This window comes from Anser brachyrhynchus (genome assembly GCF_964034855.1).
Source record: "Anser brachyrhynchus genome assembly, chromosome: 5".
NCBI classification, from domain to species: Eukaryota; Metazoa; Chordata; class Aves; order Anseriformes; family Anatidae; genus Anser; species Anser brachyrhynchus.
In genome coordinates, this window is record NC_137699.1 from 27,225,361 (window position 1) to 27,246,985 (window position 21,625).

At 37.9% G+C, this 21,625-nt stretch overlaps 1 long non-coding RNA gene across 1 annotated transcript in view; it reads right to left on the reverse strand.

The window, feature by feature from the left end:
- Nucleotides 1-16,108: 16,108 nt before the first annotated feature.
- Nucleotides 16,109-21,625, reverse strand: part of LOC308196395 — a 115,592-nt gene continuing 110,075 nt past the window's right edge. Inside the window, exon 4 of the long non-coding RNA XR_013952181.1 lies at nt 16,109-17,027. This is a non-coding gene — a long non-coding RNA (uncharacterized lncRNA). The remainder of the gene's footprint in view (nt 17,028-21,625) is intronic.

The following is a 21,625-nucleotide window of genomic DNA, read 5'->3' on the forward strand; positions in this document are numbered from 1 at the left end:
TACATTCATTCCATTTTAAGTGGATTTACTGTAAAATAACTGTAAGATGTACTTATTAATTTCCCACAAGTTATAATGAAAAGAACAAAGATTGGATATAGTTCCTCCACTACCTTAGTAATGCTTAGCCTGTACATGACTGCTGCTGCCTAATCCTACGTCCAACAGACGAATGGTTAAGAGATTGAAAAGGTTAAAACTCACGCTATACAAAGCCAGAACATGTAGGGAAGTGATGCATATTAGGAAGAAAAGGTCTGTCATGGCTTCAGGTAAAGGTGGCAGAAATATTCCCTGCTTCACCATCCTCCTTATTTAGCTTGTGAGTGAGAGACAAAGACATTTCTGCAGCTCAATGCCTTGTCCCAGCAAAAAAGTGGAAAAGTGTTAATAAGAGGAGTCAAAAACATAAGCCCATAAAAAGTGGGCTTATGGGTGAAGCCCAGAAGTCTGTGTTCAACAGTGGAGTAAAGAGAGTATGCAGGGAAAGGATGTGACCCTGCCATTTTGTGAGATTAATTTCCCTAGCATTCTCCTGACATTCAGATTGGGTAGAGGGATGAACCCTCTGGCACTGCTTTTTGTATCCTGTTTATGGACCAGTCATCCACAGATTCACCTAATCCCTGTTGAACCAGAAAATCCTCAGTATCCACAAATTCCTGTGGCAGCAGTGTCCAGCTGTTTACTACCTATGGTGTAAAGAAGTATTTTTTTCCTTTTATCTATTTTAAACCAGTCCCCTACTGGTTCCTTTGAGTGTCTTCTGATCCCTGTGTAACAGTGACTAACACTGCCACGTGCTCACTATTTTCATAATTCTGTAAAACAGGTTCAGCGGATCCTCTCAGCTATCTCCTCTCCAAACAGAAGAGCCTCAGACTTTTTAGGCTCTCCTCACTTATCTGTTATTAAAAACTGAGCACTAAGAAAACCTGACAGCAAACTTGGGTGTCAAAGACAACAGTGTGCCTGAAAGGGCCCTGGGAAAGGAAAGGGCCTTGAAAAATACCCAATTATTTCCTTGAACTATGCTGCTTTTCCAAGCTTGGTGAGCCAGCAACACCCGGTTGTTTATAGCCCACAACCAGCTTTTCTTTCTTGCTTTTACAGACACATTAAGAGCTTTCTGATTCTCTAGACTTTTCCTTCCTCTTCCTAATACATCCTGCTAAGGCATGAGAAGTCATGGCCCTGAGAGCACTGATAGACATGCCTGTCCCTGTCAAAGGCCCGGGCCCCCACGTCAGACCCAGGGCCGTCAGGCCCTGCCCCAGTGAGGCTGCAGGGGGGCTGGGCTCCATCCAGCTCCCCACAACACAGCCCTGCTCGGCCCCACTGATCTGCATGAGCACTGACATGCTCCAGGCCCTCAATGTCTTTCCTGTAGTGAGGGGCCCAAAACTGAACTCAGTACTCAAGGTGCAGCCTGACTTCAGACCCACATCATCACCACAGATCTGCCTGGATCTGCCACAGCTCTCCAGCCCTGATCCTGACCCTGACCTCCCTCTTGACACCCTGGGTTGGCTTTGGACCTGCCTCATCCCCACATATTTCCCTGATGACCCAGGCTCTGGGCCAAACATGGCTACCACCTCTGGGCCTGGGCTGCTCCCTCACTGCCCAGCCAGCTCCCTGCCCTCAGCCCCCAGCCTCTGGCCCTTTGGGACCAGCCAGCCACAGACACGCCAACACAAACAGTGGAAAAGTCCCCGATTAGCTCCCCAAAGCATGAAAAAGCATATGAAGCTTTGAAATTACTTTTAATCTGCCTTTGTGCCTCTGCAGATAACAATCAACGAGGAAGCAAAAGGATACAAACATGATGGACACCCTTCTGGGTTTGGAAATACTTTAAATTTTATGCAGCAAATGGAGCCACATACTGACATTTCAAATCTTCTCCTTCAGAGAATTCTTTACAGAAACATTTTTATCACATTTTACTCTGTCTTCAGTATGCCTACATTTTAACATTTTTAATAAAGCTGAAGAAAAGAACAAGTAATAGAGACAAAAAATCCCACATTACTGCTTAATATCTACATGATGGACAGAAGTGGCTTTATTTAACAGCCGATAGCAGATATGACAACAATCCAGCTAAAACCCTCTCAGAACCCTATGCCCTCATCAGCTATAGCACTGTCAGGACATCCAGCCTATTCAGAAAATAACTTTCCAAAAAGTCCTCATGTGCTTTATTGTTATCCATGCTATGATGGCACCATGATATTAGCTTTGTACATCTGTAAATAAAGCCACCATTACAGGTTGTTACTGGCCCACTGTAATGAAAGGAAATACGACTTGAAAATTTGAAAATTAATCCCAAATGAATGGATTCCTTCATTTGAAAAAAAAAATCCATATCAAATTTCCAAATGTTTAAATCCCAAATATTTCCTAAGATACATGGCTGTGGGAGGCACTTGGAAGTTTTAATTAAAACTCTGCTTACAGAATGAATCCTGATTCTCAGAACGGCTGGCTATCATTAAAAAAATACCTTACAAGGTACAGAAACACAAAATTTGAGAAATCATCTGGATTCTGATTTTTTAATATTGCTATATAAATTTGCCAAATAACCATATTTGGGAATGCTGTTTAAAACGGCTAAGAATGTTAATAAAGTTATTGGAATATTAGGTCAAAGCTAAATACATGAAAGAATATCCATTGGCACAAGTACCAGGAACCGCATCAGATGACTAACTCAGGAAAGCATTACTGTATCAGTTACAGCCATGTCACATTCTTCAAAGTTTTTCTTAATAAACATAAGGGCTTAGAACTATACGTTTTTTTTGTGTGTGTTCTGTGTTTTTTCTTTTTCACAGAAGGAATCATTTCTAAAATATCCAGCTAATGTCAGATAAAGTTAACAGAAGTCATCTGTGAAAAATTTAAAGAAAAAAAATTAAACCTTCAGTAAAAATGTCTTAAAGTGGCTGTCAGTCTTCATTAGTTCTTTACATTCTCTCTTTTTCCTCACCAGCCCTGCTGTAGGCTATGTCTGCAACAACTGTGAAACCCTAGTCCCTTTTGAGGGCTGTCATTGCATTGGGCTTGTTGTGGACTCAGCAGAAAAACATATTGCCACCAAAACCCTGAGTGCCACTGGTGAGGCTCCCAAAGGGTTTGTACAGTTTAGGTAATTTCTCTCTTTACTAGGATGCTCCTTACTAGGATGATTCACATACTGCTTACATTAAAAGCAGGTATCTCTGAGTATTTTATTAGAAACTAAGACAGCTATGAACCTCAGGTGAGTCTCTAGAGTCAGTCCTATCAACACAATCAGCTTCAGCTCTTTGTACTGCTACTAGGAGTAACATCCCTCTCTACACCCCACAGCCTCCATGCCCAGACTCTGCTTTGCCTATTATTGAGTCTTTTCTTGTCAAACAAATCAACTAAAGAGGAGTATCCACAGCTCTCCTACTTTGGCTCCCTCCAGAATATGACACTCTGCTCCCCAACACAGGCTTTTCTTCCCTCTCCAATTCTTTTGAGGCAGGGAAGTCCTCTGTTTGGTGAGGGTTCAACCAGTGTCACCAGTGTGACACAGAACAGTCATGCTTATCAAACTATACTGTGAGCTGTATAAATTTTAGACACACATTTTAGAGGAAATTATTGTAATAACTAGACCCAAGAAGGTAAAAATATTATTTTGACAAAAGTAAAACGTTTGTTCCTACAGGATGAGACGCCATCATTGCCATTTATTCCCTTCAAAAGATTACAAATGTACAAGTTAAAATGACAAAGTCAATGACTGCAGCAGCAGTCTATGTGAAGGGTTGTTTGCTCTTCCATATGCCACAGTTTTGCCAGAGAACAGGAGTTATTCTGTGACCATACGATTAGCTGTATCTTTGGCTAACCTTGCTTTCCTTACCAAGTAATTACTAAGTACCAGCAATATCAAACGTGTGTCATTTCTGGCAGGGTACTGATCTTTCCACTTTTCCAGCTTCAAAATATTTGTTTCGTGCCTATGCCTTATCAAGTACTCTGTAAGCATCACAAAACAAGATGGGAGTCATTGCAATGGGAAAAGAAAAATGCAAACAATATGCCATCGTGGGAACCACATCGCTCTTATGGGCCCTTGACACTGAAAGCTGCAGCTGTCATCCCCACTTGTTGGCCCACTTATTTCATACCAGTGCTTGGAAAGTGAGTCATGATTCACTTCCTCTTGTCCTGAGCGGGGACATGTTGCTCCCTGCCTAGCGACTCTGTTTGTACATGTGGAATTATACAGAGGAATTTGCAGCCAAGAATCCTAAAATAATGCTCGAAAATAGTATGTACTTCAGTGCTACAATTCTTTGGCATGGTGATTGCTTTCATGTCCCACTTTTGAATTTACTTTCAAAAGTAGGACACAAAAAAATTTTGAAGTTAATTAGGGCCCCCTATCTTACTGGAAAATTTTCAATCTTCCCCCTAATCCAAGTCTACATTTCAGTAGGAAAATGAGAAACCACATCAAGAGATTTCATTTTTCCTGTCATAAACAAAATCAGACTGCCAATAGCTCAAAAGTCTTGAAGAGAGGCATAGTGGTCCAATGGTGGTTTGTTTTGGTTTGTTTTTTTTCCCTTGCAATGCTGAGCTCTAAGGGCACATTACTGGGGGAACACAATCTGCTTCAAATTTATGCATGAAGACCAGTTTTCATTTTGACCAATACTTCAGGATACCAGGCTCTCTGAAATAATATTTTAACAGTTGTCTAAATCAAGTGCTGATTCAGACAGTGTTCCAGCTCAGTTTACCACTGGCCAAGGAGATAAATTTATTCTGGATAGCCACCAGAGTGGACCTAAGTAGAGTCATGGGTCATTTTCCCTGTACTGGAGAACCTCCCTATGCTCCCCAATTCTTGGTTGGGGTATGCACCTTGACTGTATCCCAACCACATACTGGTGTGACAAGAGGGCACCTGTACCCTGCTGTCCATAAAAGCACTATCCAAATACGTACCATGATACACTAACACCATTAACAAATAGAGAGGCTTCAAATGTGTGCAGGTACAAAGCTACAGGTAGGCACAAATGCATTCCTTTTATCAAGTCTATGTCTAGCTATAACCCAAAAGAAATTTATATCACAAATACCCTGAATAATTAAAAACATATTTACAATATTGATATACTTTTTTTTAATGTAAAATGTAACCTTCATCTTTTTCTCTACTTCTATGCTGCTATTTTTTTCCTGTTATATATGATACAGACCTGATCAAAATCTTTAATCTGAAAAAAGGTCGTATAGTATTTCTTGGTTAGTTTTGGCTTGGCTTTCAGAGTGAAAAAGTTAATATCATTTTTTTTTTTCATAAAAATGTATATATTTAAATTTTAAAACTGATAAAATAGGTTGAAAAGCATTATTGTGGAAAAAGTTTTCTATAAGCTTTTCTATAGTAACTTGAAATTTGAGTAATGATTTTCTAGAGTTTTGGGCAACAAATCAATAGAACAGAGATAAAAGTATGATTTTTAGATCTCACTTTTGTTGCTCTCCTATTCCATTTTCAGTTCTTGCAAATGGAAAACATCTTTCTTCCCTTAATGAGTTTTTAGACCAACCTTAACTATTGTAAAGGTATAAGTAGGTCTGACTTGTTCATTGACAGCAAAAACTAAGAGTATTAGGGTTCTATTAACTCAGGAAGTTCTGTGTGAAATCTTCAGCTAATTGGAGAAAAAAAAAAAGCTAGTAAACTAGTAAACTGCAGGTTCAAGCTGAAAAAAGTCTTGAAAAGTCTTGACATACAAACACACACAAAATAAATTGCAAGTCCAAAACATGACATGAAAAATTAGCTAGGTTAAAACCATAGTGGACTTCTTTCTCAGCAAGTCCTGCAATGATCAGTTTGGAATAGTTTCATATTCTATTATAGGAAAGTCAAACTCTTTATGTTAAGTTTGAACTGTTTTATACAGCATGCAAAGCAGCTGCTAAGTCAGTAGCAGACTTGTGTGTTTCCATTTTTCATATTCAATCTTTAGTGGAAAGAAGAAGAGGAAAAAAAATCCCCAGCAGTTTATCTGGAAATGGTGAGCTCTGTTATTAATAATATAAATTGATGAATCAATTTTCAGTGGCTGTATAGAATCACAAGAACATTTTTTGTCTGAACGTCTTTTCAGATATAAGCACTGAAGAAGGCTTGATAAAAGATCAATTACTGTTTACAAAACACTTGAGTAATGCAAAATCATTAAAGTGCACTGTTTTAGGAAGTGTAACTACCAAAGGAAAACCAACATTAAAAAAAAAAAAGTAGACTGAATATAAGCTTTCAGGGCAGGGAGTGGTGGTGAAGGGAAAGAATACCTATGAACCAACATGTACATGATTTCAAAGTTATGCTTCCAGATACTACAGCCAGGCATTTCATTTATGAATTGCATCAATTTTTTCTTTGCTGAAAAGGAGATTTGGGAAGATAAAAGGGCTAGCCAGTGATGGGTCAAAAATTGGAAGAATACAGTTCATATCTGGTACAGTCAAGAATGTTTGTGCTTTGGAGAGATTGAACAAATAACATCATCTTAGAGTTCAACATTATTTCCAGCTAGCCACATGTCAGCCCAACACTTTAAAAAAAAAAAAAAAAAAAAGGTTAGAAATGACATTTTGAAAGAGATAAGAATATGCCCAAACTCTGGAAATGTTTCAATCCTCTTAGCCTCCCCATGTTACGAAGTGTGAGTTGTTTGTTGCATGGCAGTGTTTCACGGCACAGACCCAGGTCCATGGGCACACTTCAGACTGGGATGTGACACGGCGGCTGCAGGCCTGGTTTGCGGCCTGGTGCAGTGTGTTATATATACCACATGGCTCCGCAGAGCATGGGAACTGAAACAGCTGCCACTCCACCTGTGGTACAGCATGCTGACGGTTCTTCACTCACACCCTTGGCCACCGACCACAGATGAGGCCGGACAGCTGTGTAAGATGGAGCGTGTGAATGTTGTCACACCGTGTAAATAAAGTGGGTACAGTAGGTAAACAGGTTTCAAAGTAGAATGCAGTGGATTTGATAAGGCTGACATTCCAAAATAACATCTTGGTGAAGAATTGTAGCACTTGTAATCAGAAATTTCAGAATGATTTCTTCTACAGAAAACTACTAGGACCTGCAGAACTAGTATCACCTTACAAATCTGCCAGTGAATGGTTTATTAAAACAAAGGAGCTGACTGCCCTCCTTGGAAAAGGAGGATTTTGTACAGCAGGCAGCAGGCAAGTATGCCTTCAGTCAGGCGTTTTATAAATATTATTTTCATTTATAATTACTTGAAATCATATCTTAGTATGGCTGACTGAGATTTCAATAAAGAACTCTGATATTTTAAAGTATTCTGGTATGTGAAAAGTAGGATGCATATACAGCACACCTGGGTGCTAGAATTGGTGGCTTTAAAGATCATTTTATTGATGTGTTCTGCAGAAAACCTCCAGCTCCAAGGCGAACATATTCTGTGTTGGTAGCCAACATTCCTGAAATACATCATAGTTCATGGGCGAGAACCTCTTTCACATCCTCTAAGTCTGCAGAAGCAGCAAACACTGCTCACTAACAGGACTTACTTTCTTAACTAGAAAATGAACAAATATCTCCAGAAAAGAGAAAAGGCAATATTATCCATTTGTTGAAGGACACTAAGCAATACATTTTGAGTGAAATCACAGCACAGCCTTGAAAGATAATTCTGCAAAACATATAGGCTCTTTATTTCACAATTAAGTAGTGCTGTTGAAGAAAATTTGCTGACATCTTCCACTAAGCTGTCAGATGACTGGAAACAGTTAAGTACCACTAAGATTTTTCACTGTAGCTTTTATCATAAGTCAGATAAAAAATCTCCTCACAATTACGTGAAAAAAGAGTGGAGAGTATAGAAAGCTTTGCTTATGCCATGACACAGTAAGAACCTAACTGATACCCAGGTAGCAAGCAGCTGTCACCATGCTCTCAGATGTCAGTTCTGTATGCTACACAAGACACAGCTTCTCAGAAAATTTTCAAAGACTTTTAAATAATTTTTGATTATATTTAGAAAGCAATAAATAACACTTACTTTAGATAACCAGCTAATTATGAATCCAGGCATAAATGCAAAAAGGCAATTTTATAACTCAGTCACCTTGTCAGTTTGAAAATTTTTTGCTCCGTTATAGATAAAAGTTTACATATATAGTATTTAGTGTTGATAATTATGATGTCTTAATTTATGGTATTATTATCAACCACATTTAGAACATATTCTTTTACATGCAGTACTGGAGTTAGATTGGGCAATTACAGTATTTACACAATTGCAGTTTTGCCCATGTGTATCAGCCTAAATTATATGCTACAAACTTTTGCTTCTCCAGACCAAGTACTTGTCTGTTAGAAATGATGAGCTTTATTCTCTTTGAAGTTACACTGGCATTATTCCTGTTACACCATGTAGCGTATTTCTAATTTCTACTGGTACAAGTGAAAGAAAAGTCAAACCTTCTATTTCACACCAGTCATTTAATAAAATATCCTACCACTGCCTCAAATCTCTGTCCATCTTAATGGTCTCATTACACTTTCTAAAGAAATACTGGAATAACGCTGATGTCCTGAACTGGTTTTAATTTCTTTTTTCAAAACTTCACTGAAATTAATATATCTCAGGCAGTTTTGCTGCTGCTGAGTTCAGGCTGAAGATTAGTTATAATTCCCTACAGTCAGGAGAACTATATCAAGAACAAGGTTTCCTGTCGCTGTTGTTTGTATTGCTCTAAAATTTACATTCAGATTAAATACACATGTTCTGAAAAGCATAACAGGTATATCTTTCACGTAGTACCTTCACAGAAAACCATATACGGGAAGCACTGATTTTCAGGAATGCTTAGTAAATGCTAGCGGTCAGCATGTGTGCCATTCAATATGCTTCATTTTGCAAGTATAAAGCAAACTCTAAAGTCCAGTCCCTCTGACAAATAACAAAGTGTTAGATTGATAGTGAGCTCTCAACATATGTATCCAAACTATAAAGGCCTAACTGAGTATCTGTTTTGGTGGTTAGATAAAATCTAATAAGCTCTTTGTGGGCTTACACAGTGAAAAGAAGATTCTGGAATAAAATTGGTCATCCCTTCAAAATACTTTTTGCATAGCAAAATCAACTGTGTCATTTTTAGGAATTCCTTACGTAACAATTAAGGGTGGACCAGGAATAAGAGAATAATTAATATATATTAAAAAAAAAATATCTTTCTATCTCTTACAAAGTTAATTTGCTAACACGCTGAACTGGAAACCTAGAAATCGTATTAGATACAGGTTTATTTTAAGCTAAGGCTGCTTATGGTACATATTTTGACTGTGGATCAAAGTCTTGATATTCCATGGCCACAGTTATAGGTCTTCCCATTACAATTCATATCTTTTATTGCTATTCCAGAAGCAACAAGTGGATGGCTGAAGTAGTCCCTTGTAAGTAGTAGTAGTAGTAGTAGTACTTTAGTAGTAGTAGTAGTAGTGCTCCTTGTAGTAGTCTCATGTAAGTCCCTTAGCAAGTGACTTTGTAAGGCACTTTGATTACATTGACTACTTTGATTACATTTCAATTTATATGAACTTGAGTATCTACAATATCTACTCAAAGTCTCTGGTGATTTGTCCTCCAGGGATTTAATGGGCTCCTGCCCTGGACAGTCATACCCTGCAAGTCACTGCACCTGCAGCAGGGCAGAGAGAAATGGTGGTGGTATGTCTGCTGCACGAACTCAAGAGTCAGGAACATGCAGAGAATAGACACATGCAGAGAAGTGACACATATAGTATTTCTGGGAGTTATCATGAAAGTGAATAAAGGGAAAGAGTTTGATATACCCTGCTCTTCTGTGGGTGAAGATATTTAATATGATCGTTAAAAAATGCTCTTATTTCCAAAATAAGAACCATACCTGGAAAATTAACAGTTGTCAGCTCAATTTGGAATCTCATCTAACAGATATTGTGTAGTGAAGGAGAATATTGTGTAGTGAAGGAGTGCCTGGCAAGCCCCCTACTCATTGCTCAGGCTCCATCGCAAGCATTAGCTTGGAGCCACCAAACACCACGGACATTCTACAGGGTTACCTGCAAGATGTCCCAGCAATAAACAACTCTTGCCAATTCTCAGGGGTTGTGTGAGTGCTTTTTTTTTTTTTTTTTTTTTTTTCTGGTGGGGGGGGAGGGGAATGGGCTTCACTGCTCATATCTGTGACAAATCAAGTTGTTAAAAAAAAAAAAAAACACCTCCCTTCAGAGGTCTTAGAGCACTTCTGTGAGTTTGCTCAGCTTTTGAGGAGTGATTTTATACATGACCCCAACACTGCAAGTTTACGCAGAGTACAATTACTTGGACAAGGAATTTGTCTATGAGCAAAGGTTACTGTTTATTGACCCCATAACCAGATGTAATCATTTTATTCTATTGTCCATCTGAAATGGATCCCTGCTCAAATTTTGAGCTGCAGCCTTGTAAGTTCTCCCAAAGAAATTTTTTTTGAGAGTTGCAGCATGGAAGGAAGGCAATTTTATGAAGATACCTTTCTCTTGCCAGTTAAGTGGAAAACCCCCTAATTTAAGGCACTGCCAACAGCAGCTTAGAGGGATATACAGAGATACACCAACACTGAAAATATATATTCTACACAAGTAAATATTATTTTTGTTCTATGCACATATTACTTCAGACTTATCTTTCATATACTTAACTTCCTATAGAAAGTTCCAGTACAATTTAGAAAATATTTGACCCCACTTTTACTTCCATGACAGGCCTTTTACAGGTGAGAAAAATTAGAGATGAGATCTCTGAGGACACATGAGCAGCTCGTTGGCAAGGAATGGAGTGGAAGACAAGTACTGTGGCAACTAAACTCTGATCTAATATCAAAAAGAAGGGTGTCTAATGACTAGACACATTCACCTACATGAATATATTATTGTGAATTTTTACTTCCTTGTTTTGGTAAAATTTTTTAATGCATGGGTTAAAAGAATCACAAAATTATGTCAGAACTGCTGTACCCTATCCTACCCCAATTTAGTGTTTATTTCATAGGTGTGGGTGTCATATGGCAAATTTCATAATTATTAGAGAGTTTTACTCGCTACTAGGAATGTCTGAACAGAGCTGTATGAAAATAAGAAGTGTTTGGAAATAATTGTATAAAAGTATCCTTTTCAAGGATATGAGTTTTGGAAAACTTTATAAGTTCATTTATTTGTTGTTTATTTTTTCAAAGAAAATTTTTTCTCCCCTTCCCACCCCCATGTATAGCAGAGAAAAGAAGTGTTCCCACTTCCATGAGAAAAATTATTCTTGTAGGTCCCCACATTCTCATCAAATAGCTTAGCAAAAATACCAAAAATTTAACAAAAGGAAAGAAAAAGAGTACCTCAGTTATCTTGAAAACAAGTCCAAACCTCCTACTCAGAGGTTTTGTGCTGCCAAATTACAAAATTACAGAAAAAAATGGTCCCATGGTGAGAATCTTGAAAAGCAAAAGTACAGTTTTAGTTTACTGAAGAAAAAAAAAAGTAACTCCAGTGTATGATAATCTGGGAAAAAAATATAACTTAATAATACCTTAATAGAAGGTGCATAAATCAGAGCAAGGGATTCTTATTCTACAGCTCACTATGTCTGGTTATTAATGCTTTGTTTAAAAATGAACTTTAATTAATAATTCAGACCTGTACATAAGAATTCTGATTCAGGTTCAGTGTTTCAGAATTGTCTGTGGTTTGCTGTTCCCCCTTATATGAAAAAGGCCACCAGGAAAAGAAGAGAATGTGTAAATTTTATGCCATAGTGCAGAAGAAAAAGAAAACGGTGAATTTACAGAAGTTATTAACTTGACCCTAAGCAACGTGTATTGACACATAAGATTCTGGATAAACCTTAACTGTATCCATAAAGCACTTCACTTTTAACTCTTCCCAGTGAATGAAACATTCGTGATTTTCTCCTATGCTGTCTAGAGGAAAAAAGTATTAGACCAAATCTGCAGAAATTTTATCGAGGAAGCTCCACAGACACTGAGAGTGATTATGATGTAAACTCTCATATTTCCACAGGCAGTAACTTTTCTTTCTGTTTATCCCCTAATGAGTAGCAACTTTAGCAATTCCCTGTAATTAGTACCTCATTCTACCCACAAATAACACCTAACACTTTTCTAATTGATTAGCACCATAATTAAATTAAATTCAGAGCAATTATTCTCAGCTTGCACTTGATTTCAAGTCTGCTCCTTCTCCTGTTGACTGGAAGGGAGGCTTGTATGCTCTTAGTATTTGTGTTTTCTTTACAGTACGAGTGGATCTCGTAAAATATATTACACTTCTCTAAAATCCTTGTCACACATATATATTTATGACAGATACAGCATTTCTGTAATGATGTATCTTTTTTTTTTACAGTCTTGCTATACGTAGCCCCACAATTATCAGTTTGTGGTTGAGGACTATTCCTGAGAGTCTAAAGATGAAGTAAAAAAAGGAGGTCTATTTTCAGGAGGCTTAAATTCTCTAAGCATGGTTTATGTTTCCACCGGAAATAATATCATTAAAAGGCCGAAAACTCTAGGGGTTAGCTAGAGCTAGGCCAGTACCAACTGCGATACCCTCATTTGGTATGTTTGTGGCAACTGGCCCTTACAAACGCAATCTCCACATCACAGCACTCACCAGGTATCCCCCAGATTCTTGAAGGATTTTACGCATGCCCCCCCCCACATGCACACACAAATGGAAAAAGGCTACAGCAAGTAATAAGGAAGGTGGGAAGCACAAACACAAGACCAGTGATTGTCTGGAAATGCCACTCTCTTTGGGCAGTTTCAGGATTTCTGCAATGCTGGGTACAGAGCAGGTTGGGAGGCACCAACAAGAGAACCAGGCAGAACATGGATCCTTCAAGCAAAAAACAGTGTGATAGAAGTTACCCTAAAAAGCAATTGAGCATGTCTCAGAAAGTCTTTGCATGGGTTTTGGATATATATGCTTGCTATGTACTTCACTTATTTTCAGTATTGCCAGCAGTTCAAAGAAATCCAGTTTTGTTTTGGAACATAACAAGTTCCATTCTTTCACTTACTGAAGCTGGCAAAAGTAGCCCATTAATACCTAAAGCATTATTATGTTATTTTAGTGAAAGGATTATTCAAAGGCCATTGAGGAACAGAGCCTGCTGGTATGCACACACTGTGCCCAAGCAAGGGAGCAGATGGTCCTGTCCCTGAGGACAGACTACTTTGAATTCCACAGTTTTTATACGTTGTAGTATTTCTGCCACTGAGGAACTAAAGCCAGAACTTATATTCTCTTTCCTGAAGTGGTCAGTAAAAATAAAACTAAAAATAAGAAATAAAAAAAATAAAAAAAATAAAAAAATAAATAAAGGACAATCATTACTATATTCTTCGGGACACTTTTAAAGGGTACTGTGTTATTAGAATTTGAGAAATCTTCATACCAACTCTGTCTTTTTTTTTTTTTTTTTCTGCTTCTTTTCTGCAGAAGTGCAACACAAAGCACTACTGACCCTGTCTCTCCTTGCTTTTGTCTAGACAAGGGAGCAGTATTCTGGGCTGAGTCTAAATTAACTTTTCCTGCATAGTAAAATGTTACTTCTTTACCTGTTAAAGAGCAAAACATTTTGTGCCTAGAAGTGTCAACAAGTCTCACAAGAATCTCCTTAAACTCAGCCTGAGTTCAGTTCCCAACTGATCCCAGATGTTCGAAACAGGTGACACTGGGGTCATTTTAGAAGGTCTCCAGGTACTCTCTGCTGCCTCATTTTGCCTCAGCCAGTGTGCACAGCTGGAGGCTGCAGGGAGCATTGGGCTTCACCTGTACTGCGAGGGGCACCTCCATTTCCCTGGGGAAAATCATCAGGCTCAGGACTGAGTCAGCCCCAACATCATTCGAGCAAGATTGTACTGTACATGAACAATTTTGGCCTGCATGCCACCCTGAGAGCTGCTGTACATCATCACAGTGTTGATGCTTGCATAACGATCAAAAGTCAGAGATTCAGTCTTTTATCTCACACAGAAGATGGCTGGCGCTATGATAGTCTGATGATCCCCGTTTTTATTCATTCTCCTTCTGCTGACTGTCTTTCCCTGACATGTCTGAACATTCAGGTGAACATTGAGCAGATTTAGGTCCTCTGAATATTACTTTCCCAAGGTCCAAGGACCTTGAACCAAATATTGATAACACTATGTTAAACTATGTAGCTATGTTAGACTTTTCTGTGAGCTTGATAGAAGGGGCCTTAATGCCAGTGGTAATCAGGTTACCTAGCCCTCAAGCACAACAGCACTGAGGTGTAAAAATTACAGTGATGGATAAAATGGAGGAAAGTAGCATCTGATAATGATAATGCAGATGCTTCAAAAGTATCCTGCTTTTACTTCATTATGCATTGGTTATATAAAACAGAAACATACAGCAGATATGGTAAACAGTCCAAAGCAAAAGGCTTCTGGTATGAATTCTCCATAACTGTAATGAAGTTATAGACATTTCAACTATCAATTTAAACTACAGAGCTAAGGTAGACTTCTTGAGAAGGAGAACAAAAAAAAAGCGCTGTTCTAATAACTAAAGCAAGCACTTAAAAGTGAATACAAAAAACACAAAACTACTTTCTGTGTGGTATTTGGTCCCTGAGGTTGTAAACTGGCTGTTTTTGTCTTTATTTTCTGTTTCTGCAGACTGTTCTCTAAAAAAAGAATTGGTCTCAGAGCCCAGAAGCAAGTCATCTGCAAAGTTAATTTCAATGACAGAATGTGGATTGTTGTTCATTTGGTTTTTGTATATGTTCTGCTTATCTTCACAAAGGTAAACATCTCTGGAATGTCAGAATTAAAATACCTACGGAGTTATTTCTAATCATCACTGACTACAGAGCTAAATGTTTTTTTTTTTAGTTATATTTTATTTTGCTAATGAAATAGAAGTTTCTAGAATGAACATGATGTACATCAAATGTGCTAGAATAGTAATTTAAGGATTTTCGTATTTGTGGAAGTCCTGTGAAAAATACAAAGATTTCTACTACTCAGACTCCTCATAGATTTCTGATGTTGTAACTCTCAAATAATTATTCATTTTTTCAATCTGAAATGCTGTTATATCACAGTCATCATTTTATCTTCTTGGACACTGTTTCTATTGGAAAAGGTACAGGTTTAATTATTTCACCCTTAGAGTCTTTCAGAGTCTTTAATCATTCAGCCCAAGCTCGGGGTACATAGCAATCATTATAAGGTATACCTTTCAATGAGTGAAAAGTAGCTACACAATAACAAATTGCTTCCCCATCCCTTAAATGTATTAATTTTCTTCTCTCCTCTTTGTCTCACCCCCCAGAACTTTGAAACTGATGAATTTTGCAGATGACGTCTCTCCTTTAACTAACTTGACATAATAGCTCCCTTTTGTCAATGGCAACTGTGTGCATTACTGGATAGTGACTGGCTGAAGCCCGTGGTGTCTGTCACTCTCTTCTTTTCCTCACCAGCTCTTCCAGGTGTATGTTTATATTTTATCAACTGAGAAAGTCCTGAAATCACTTCACTTGACCATGAATGTATTACTATTTTTGAAATAGAAATAATGTGTCTGTCACACACATTATTACCGATTTTTTTCTTTCTCTACTGAGAATATTCATTGTTATTAGCCAGCAGTCATCAGAGTCAATAGAGAAGAAACGAAACATCCTGCTCTGTCTTGTCCTGTCCTGTCCCCTCCTGGTTATCCATTAAATGCAGTTCTAATAGACTGATACTTGATGCTGGATTTCCAACACGGTTCTCTTTCGTTTTCCGCTTAGAATATTAGGAGTTGTTTCTGTTTTAACTATGCTCACAGCCCATAGATGTCTCTCCAGGGATGCAGGAATGTGTACACCCACGTAGTTCACTGGTATTCCTCCAAGAAAACACTAGTCTAAATACCTTATACTTCCAAATCTGTGCAAATACACTCACAAGAAGTATGCGTATCTCTCCAATCGATGCAACTATGCTTAGCCGAAGGTGCCCTGAAGGTCTTCTACAAATTATTTCTGACTGAGTGAAACAACCACGAAGAACAAAATCAGTTCTGAGCTTTGATCTGTTAACTCAAACCTTCCCAGGTGTCAGAAGGACCAATATGCAATTGTTTTTGAACCAAGCTGTATAAAGGAATGCCCTATACCTCACTGGGAATAACAGCAAGCCTTGGATTACCAATGTAAAAGTTTGCCTTTACCTGCATGCAGACAAAAAACTATGATATACCATACAAATAGTACATAGTGTGTACAGGCACTAAGAGAGTATGAGAAGATGGCAATGGAACAGCTTTGCTGAGCAGAAGCAGACACAATTCACTACAGTCAATTAATACAATAAGGAAGTCATGAAAAGTGGGATCTCAGAAACCACTTTATTGAAGATTGAGGTACAATTCAAACAACATAAGTCCTTGAACCATGAAAGACAGTAAGGAGGAAAAATTGGAGTATTTCAGATTTGCTCTTTCCAGTTGGATTCACTTTGGGAGTTTCTAACTGACAAGGAAGCTTTCCCTTTAAACACTCCTTGGTTCAATAATAATCTTTATTACCCATTTTAGCTATTCATAGTGTCCTCCTTTAGCACAGGATCTCATTAATCCCAATCCTATAACACAGGATTTTACTAATAACCCATTCAACAGAGTTGCCAACAGGCACAGAGGCATTATGCTCAGAGTTGAAAACCCATGTAGATCCCAAAATTCAGTGACATATAAATATATTTGAGGATCTGAGATAAGCATTGCCTGATATCACTGGGGGATGGTTATGGAGTGCTGATGTTAGGATTTTCGAAGTCCAAGTTGGTGCCTGACAAATGGATCTTCCTTATCACCATCAGAGTACTACTTGAAGGCAGCCCAGGAGTTTCTGTGAAAATAGTTTGGTGTTGGGTTTGGTCAAACTCCAGGTGAATAGATGACAATTTCTCTTCTGAGTATATGAACTGGTTACTGTGCAACAGCAGCTTTTGAGCAACCAGCCAGCTGTGTTTCTTAGCCTCAGGTAAATACCAGGCAAATCCAGGTAGCTCACCTCCACAGCAGGGGAAGCATAAAGTACTTCAAATTTAGCCTAGAGTAGGTCTTCTCACAAAACCCCTTTTTCTTAAGTAGCTAACTACCTATACATTCACAGCCTTTTTTTGCAACATATTCACATGGCCATACTGTAACTGCAGTTTCCACAGACACACACGCACACCCTGTAAAGCCTGATGAGGAAAACAAAGTTTGAGCCTGCATCTTTCAGGAGCCTCTTAAGCACATACCTGTTTTGTGATTTCAGTCAGACGAGGGAGATGCTAGAGCAGGCACTGGCCTGCTCCAAAGAGACTCACTTTATCCTATTAACTCAGGATGAAAGACTCAAGTCCACAAAGGTATAAGGTGCCTAACTCCCGAGGGGGTTACTCCCTAGAGAGGAGCCAGGCAGCTAAATACTCTTTTGTCAATCTAGACCTCAGCTACCAAATGGAGTCATTGTGGTCTACCCCCTAGTTTAAATAAACACCAACTGAAACTTGTCACATATGGCACCTAATTTTGTCAAAGCCTGCCTCAGAAGTACTCAGCCCTCACTTTATCAAAAAGGCTTTTGCCAGAAACAGCAGGTTAGAAATTGGAAGAAAATGAATCAGAATATCAGGATAGAAGTGGTACTTTTTTTTTTTTTTTTCCACAGTGAATTAATAATTGCCATTTTCAGAGCAGCTGGAACATTACCAAGGATAAAAGACCAACACAAAGACTGCTACAGAGAGACCTTCTTTCATAACCCTAGTAGGAGCAAGCATCTAAAGGAGAATTTGGATGCATTTACTGGATGTACTTTAGCAAGTTTAAATACAGAAACAGTGAAAGAACTTTTATAACAATTTATATGAGCTCAACAGTGATTGCATTTTAACAGCTGCTGCTGGTCCTCTGGGCCACTGCACTGTAATGGAGTCAGTTTTTCTGCTGAAAGAAATGATTAAATTGTTCACAGAGAGTCCCTGAAAAGGTGTCAGTATGAGCAGCTGGAAATTTAGGATCTAACAACTTGAGCATTGGAAAAAAAATCAGCACTGGTTTATGTTCCCCTGTGGAGATAAAAAATGAAAACTTAAATTCTGGCAGAACCCAAGCATTTTCTACAACCAGACACACATTCAACTTTAACAAATTGGAATGAATATCTAGTGTCATTGTTATCCGTGTAAACTCAACCTGATGGTATGTGATGTTTGTACCATTTTTAGAGCTATAGGACATTAATGATTAATAGTGACCTACATTCAGTATAGCATTATATTGCTCTCCAGAGCTTCTATATTGCTCACTAATGAAATCCAGCTACTTCTCTGGGGAGATGGACAGACTATACTGTATTTTGGAAGGTTGTATGGAGAAGGAAAGAGACACAAATGCTTGTTTTAACTGAACCCTCTGGAGATATTTAAGTGACTATTATCCACACTTGAGTATGGCTCAGTTTTGGGAGTTAATATTTGTGTTGTTAAAAAGAGTACCCTGGGGCCTTTGCCAATCACTTGGGTCTATCTTTCACACCTTACACAAAAGGCCTATGATAGCACACAGCATTCCAACAGTACACGGGTGATGGATTTGCTCACAAAATTTGCCATGTAGGAAATTACTTCAGCACTAACCATAGTCCTTGGACTTTCTTTAGCAAAGTCTCAGACAGTAATGATCTGTGAGTATGTAAAGTTTTGAATGCTGATTGCTTAAGAGCAGCTATGAAATACCCTGCCCATCACATGATTGTGCCTGACACCCGGGATGTTGTAACCATATTTGTGTGTGTATGATATTCCACCCTGGATAAAATGGAAAAATGCAGCTCTGGAGTAGATGGTGCCAGATTTTCAACAACTAGCTCTTGCTGCTCACTCTAGAAACTGCTGCATGCTGGGCAGTCTGGGAAATCTGGCCACTGTCTTAGGTGTCTGATAGGGAACTTCTTGTACTCTTTGGGAAATCACGCCTTTACTTATTTATTTATTCCTCAAGCACTAGAAAATGCTCCATGATAACACTATACCAGATTGCATTGCTACAAACAGCATGTCTTCACTTCCAGATGGGAATTAGTGTTGCATTGAGTTCTTTGTAAACTGACTGATCTTCATAGAAAGATATCTAGTGACCCAGTTTCTCCTTTCAGAGACTTGAGCTTCCTTGTAAAAAAAAAAAAAAACGAAAAAAAAAACAGCACCACAGTTTCATTATCAGAGATGACCAGTGGAGACAAATCATAAGCTGAAGAGAATCAAATTGCAAATTGTCTTTTTGTTTGGTGGTATGAATTTGTTTTTCATGTACAGGGTATTTTCATAGAACAAATACCCTATGAGTTAGCCAGTCAGAACTGAGGAATCATTCCATTTGTCTTATGACTGATTCAAAGTGTTGTACTAGTATGTGCCATAACATCTTTTATCAGGAATAGCTTATCATTAATCATTAATCACAAGAAATTGCGATTGTTTACTTTAAAATGCTGTTGGTGACTACACTCAAAATGCAAATCTTAGTCACTCAACCATCAGCAGATTTATGAGCATAAGGAAATAAAAGTTTTATTCTGCTAGGATGTGGAACAAAAAGTTTAATATCTGGTTCAATGCAGAATTTAAGGCTTAAGTACAAAAGGCAATGAAAATTTTAAAACTTGAATTTAAACTCTAGAAATTCTCTTTTCTGAACATATTTCATATGTTATGATCCCTAGTAACTTCACTAGCTGATGATTCATTGAAATTACAGATAAAGAAGTATACCAACTCATGTCTTCCTTCATTGCATAGTTCTTGATCACCAGTGTTTTTCACAGTTTTAAATTAATCATTGATAAAGTTTCCAGCACTTTCAGAATTTGAAGAAAGAGACTATCTGTACGCAGGAGTTATTTAAAGTCACAGAATAAAACCAAGTAATTCTAAAACTTTTTGATATTTATAGGACTGGATACTATAGTGTCTGTGACTTGTAGGCAAAAATTGTATTTAATCTCAACCATAACCAAAGCTACAGATCCTGAAAGAAAGACTATCCAACCATATGTGAGGAAAGCAGAAGACAGAAAAAAATGAAATACTTACTCGCAAAGGTAGACTAGGCCCGACTTAATACAGACCCTTTCTTTACCATTATTTTCTAGACAAATGAAATAGACTCTTTATATTTCCATATAGCCTTTCTCTTCAGTATGCTACTGGATACAACTATACTTCTATTAGTTCAAATGGAAATATGTGTATTTAATTTTCTAGATAAATTGCGTAGACCATCTCTCTTTAGGTTTACATTTAATATTTCAGATTTCAGAAGAGCATTTGATGCAATTACACATTTAACCATCAACCTTCTAACCTAGGTGAAGAACTACTAAAGTATTAAAGAAAAGTTGGGGGAGCAGGAGGGAAGTAGGGCAAGGAACCTACCTACCTAAGGCAAGGTAGTTTCTTAAAGCAGTTCATTAAGGACTGTTTAAGTACAGTATTATATCTGTGATGTTGGCAGAAAAAGTCTGACATCAGGTAAGGAGCCACCATAAATGCAGAGGAGGCCGGGTACAGGAAGAATAGATGACCGGCTGGGATCGGAATAATAGAAATGGGATAAACTCAGTAGAAAAAGAAAAAAAAAAAAGGGGTCTTGGATATTAACAGAAATAAATGGAATTTATTCTGTAAGCTAACAAATCACCAGCTGCTAAAGACACAGTACACTATTCAATAACAGAGTAAGTAAGACTGTTAGTGTGATGTGAAATGGAAAAGGTAAATCAATTCTAATGTTTATCTGGAAAAATGTTTCCAGAGCATGTATCCTACAAGCAGAGATGATAATAATGTGTACTGAGTGAGGAATAGTTACATGGGACTTGGCTCCACTAAGTCCAAATGAACACAGACACATGCAATGAGACGCTTCTTAAAATACTGTCTTTTGTTTCTGCAAGTACAAAAATCCATGGAGAAAGTCAAAGAGCTGCAAACTGTGCTCTAATTGCCACAGAGGCAATAAAAAATGTGGAAACTCATAAAACTGCTATTGGTTTTGATCTTCATATGGGTTAGTACCATGTATGAAAAGCTCTGAGAAGATGCATTTGTTCTGATATTTACAAATGGAATGCTGTAACCATACAAAGCTATGGAGAACATTCATTTATTAGTTCAATTTTGATCTAATTTTCTACTGAGCAAGATAACATCTCCCACAAAAAGCTCTAAGGCACCACCTAAAATTAATTGTTTTCAGTTCTTAAGAAAAGCTTTTTATCAGTTCCAGCAGCACTAGAATTTGGATGTCTATTGATAACTGGTGATCAACCATCATGACACTGGACATGTTTTCTCTGTTACTAGCTTATTTTGCTCAGTGACTAGGTTTGTGCAGCTAAATGCCAAGTCAGTGTCTCCTTGAAGAGGGAAAGAAGGTACTAGTAACTTTAGT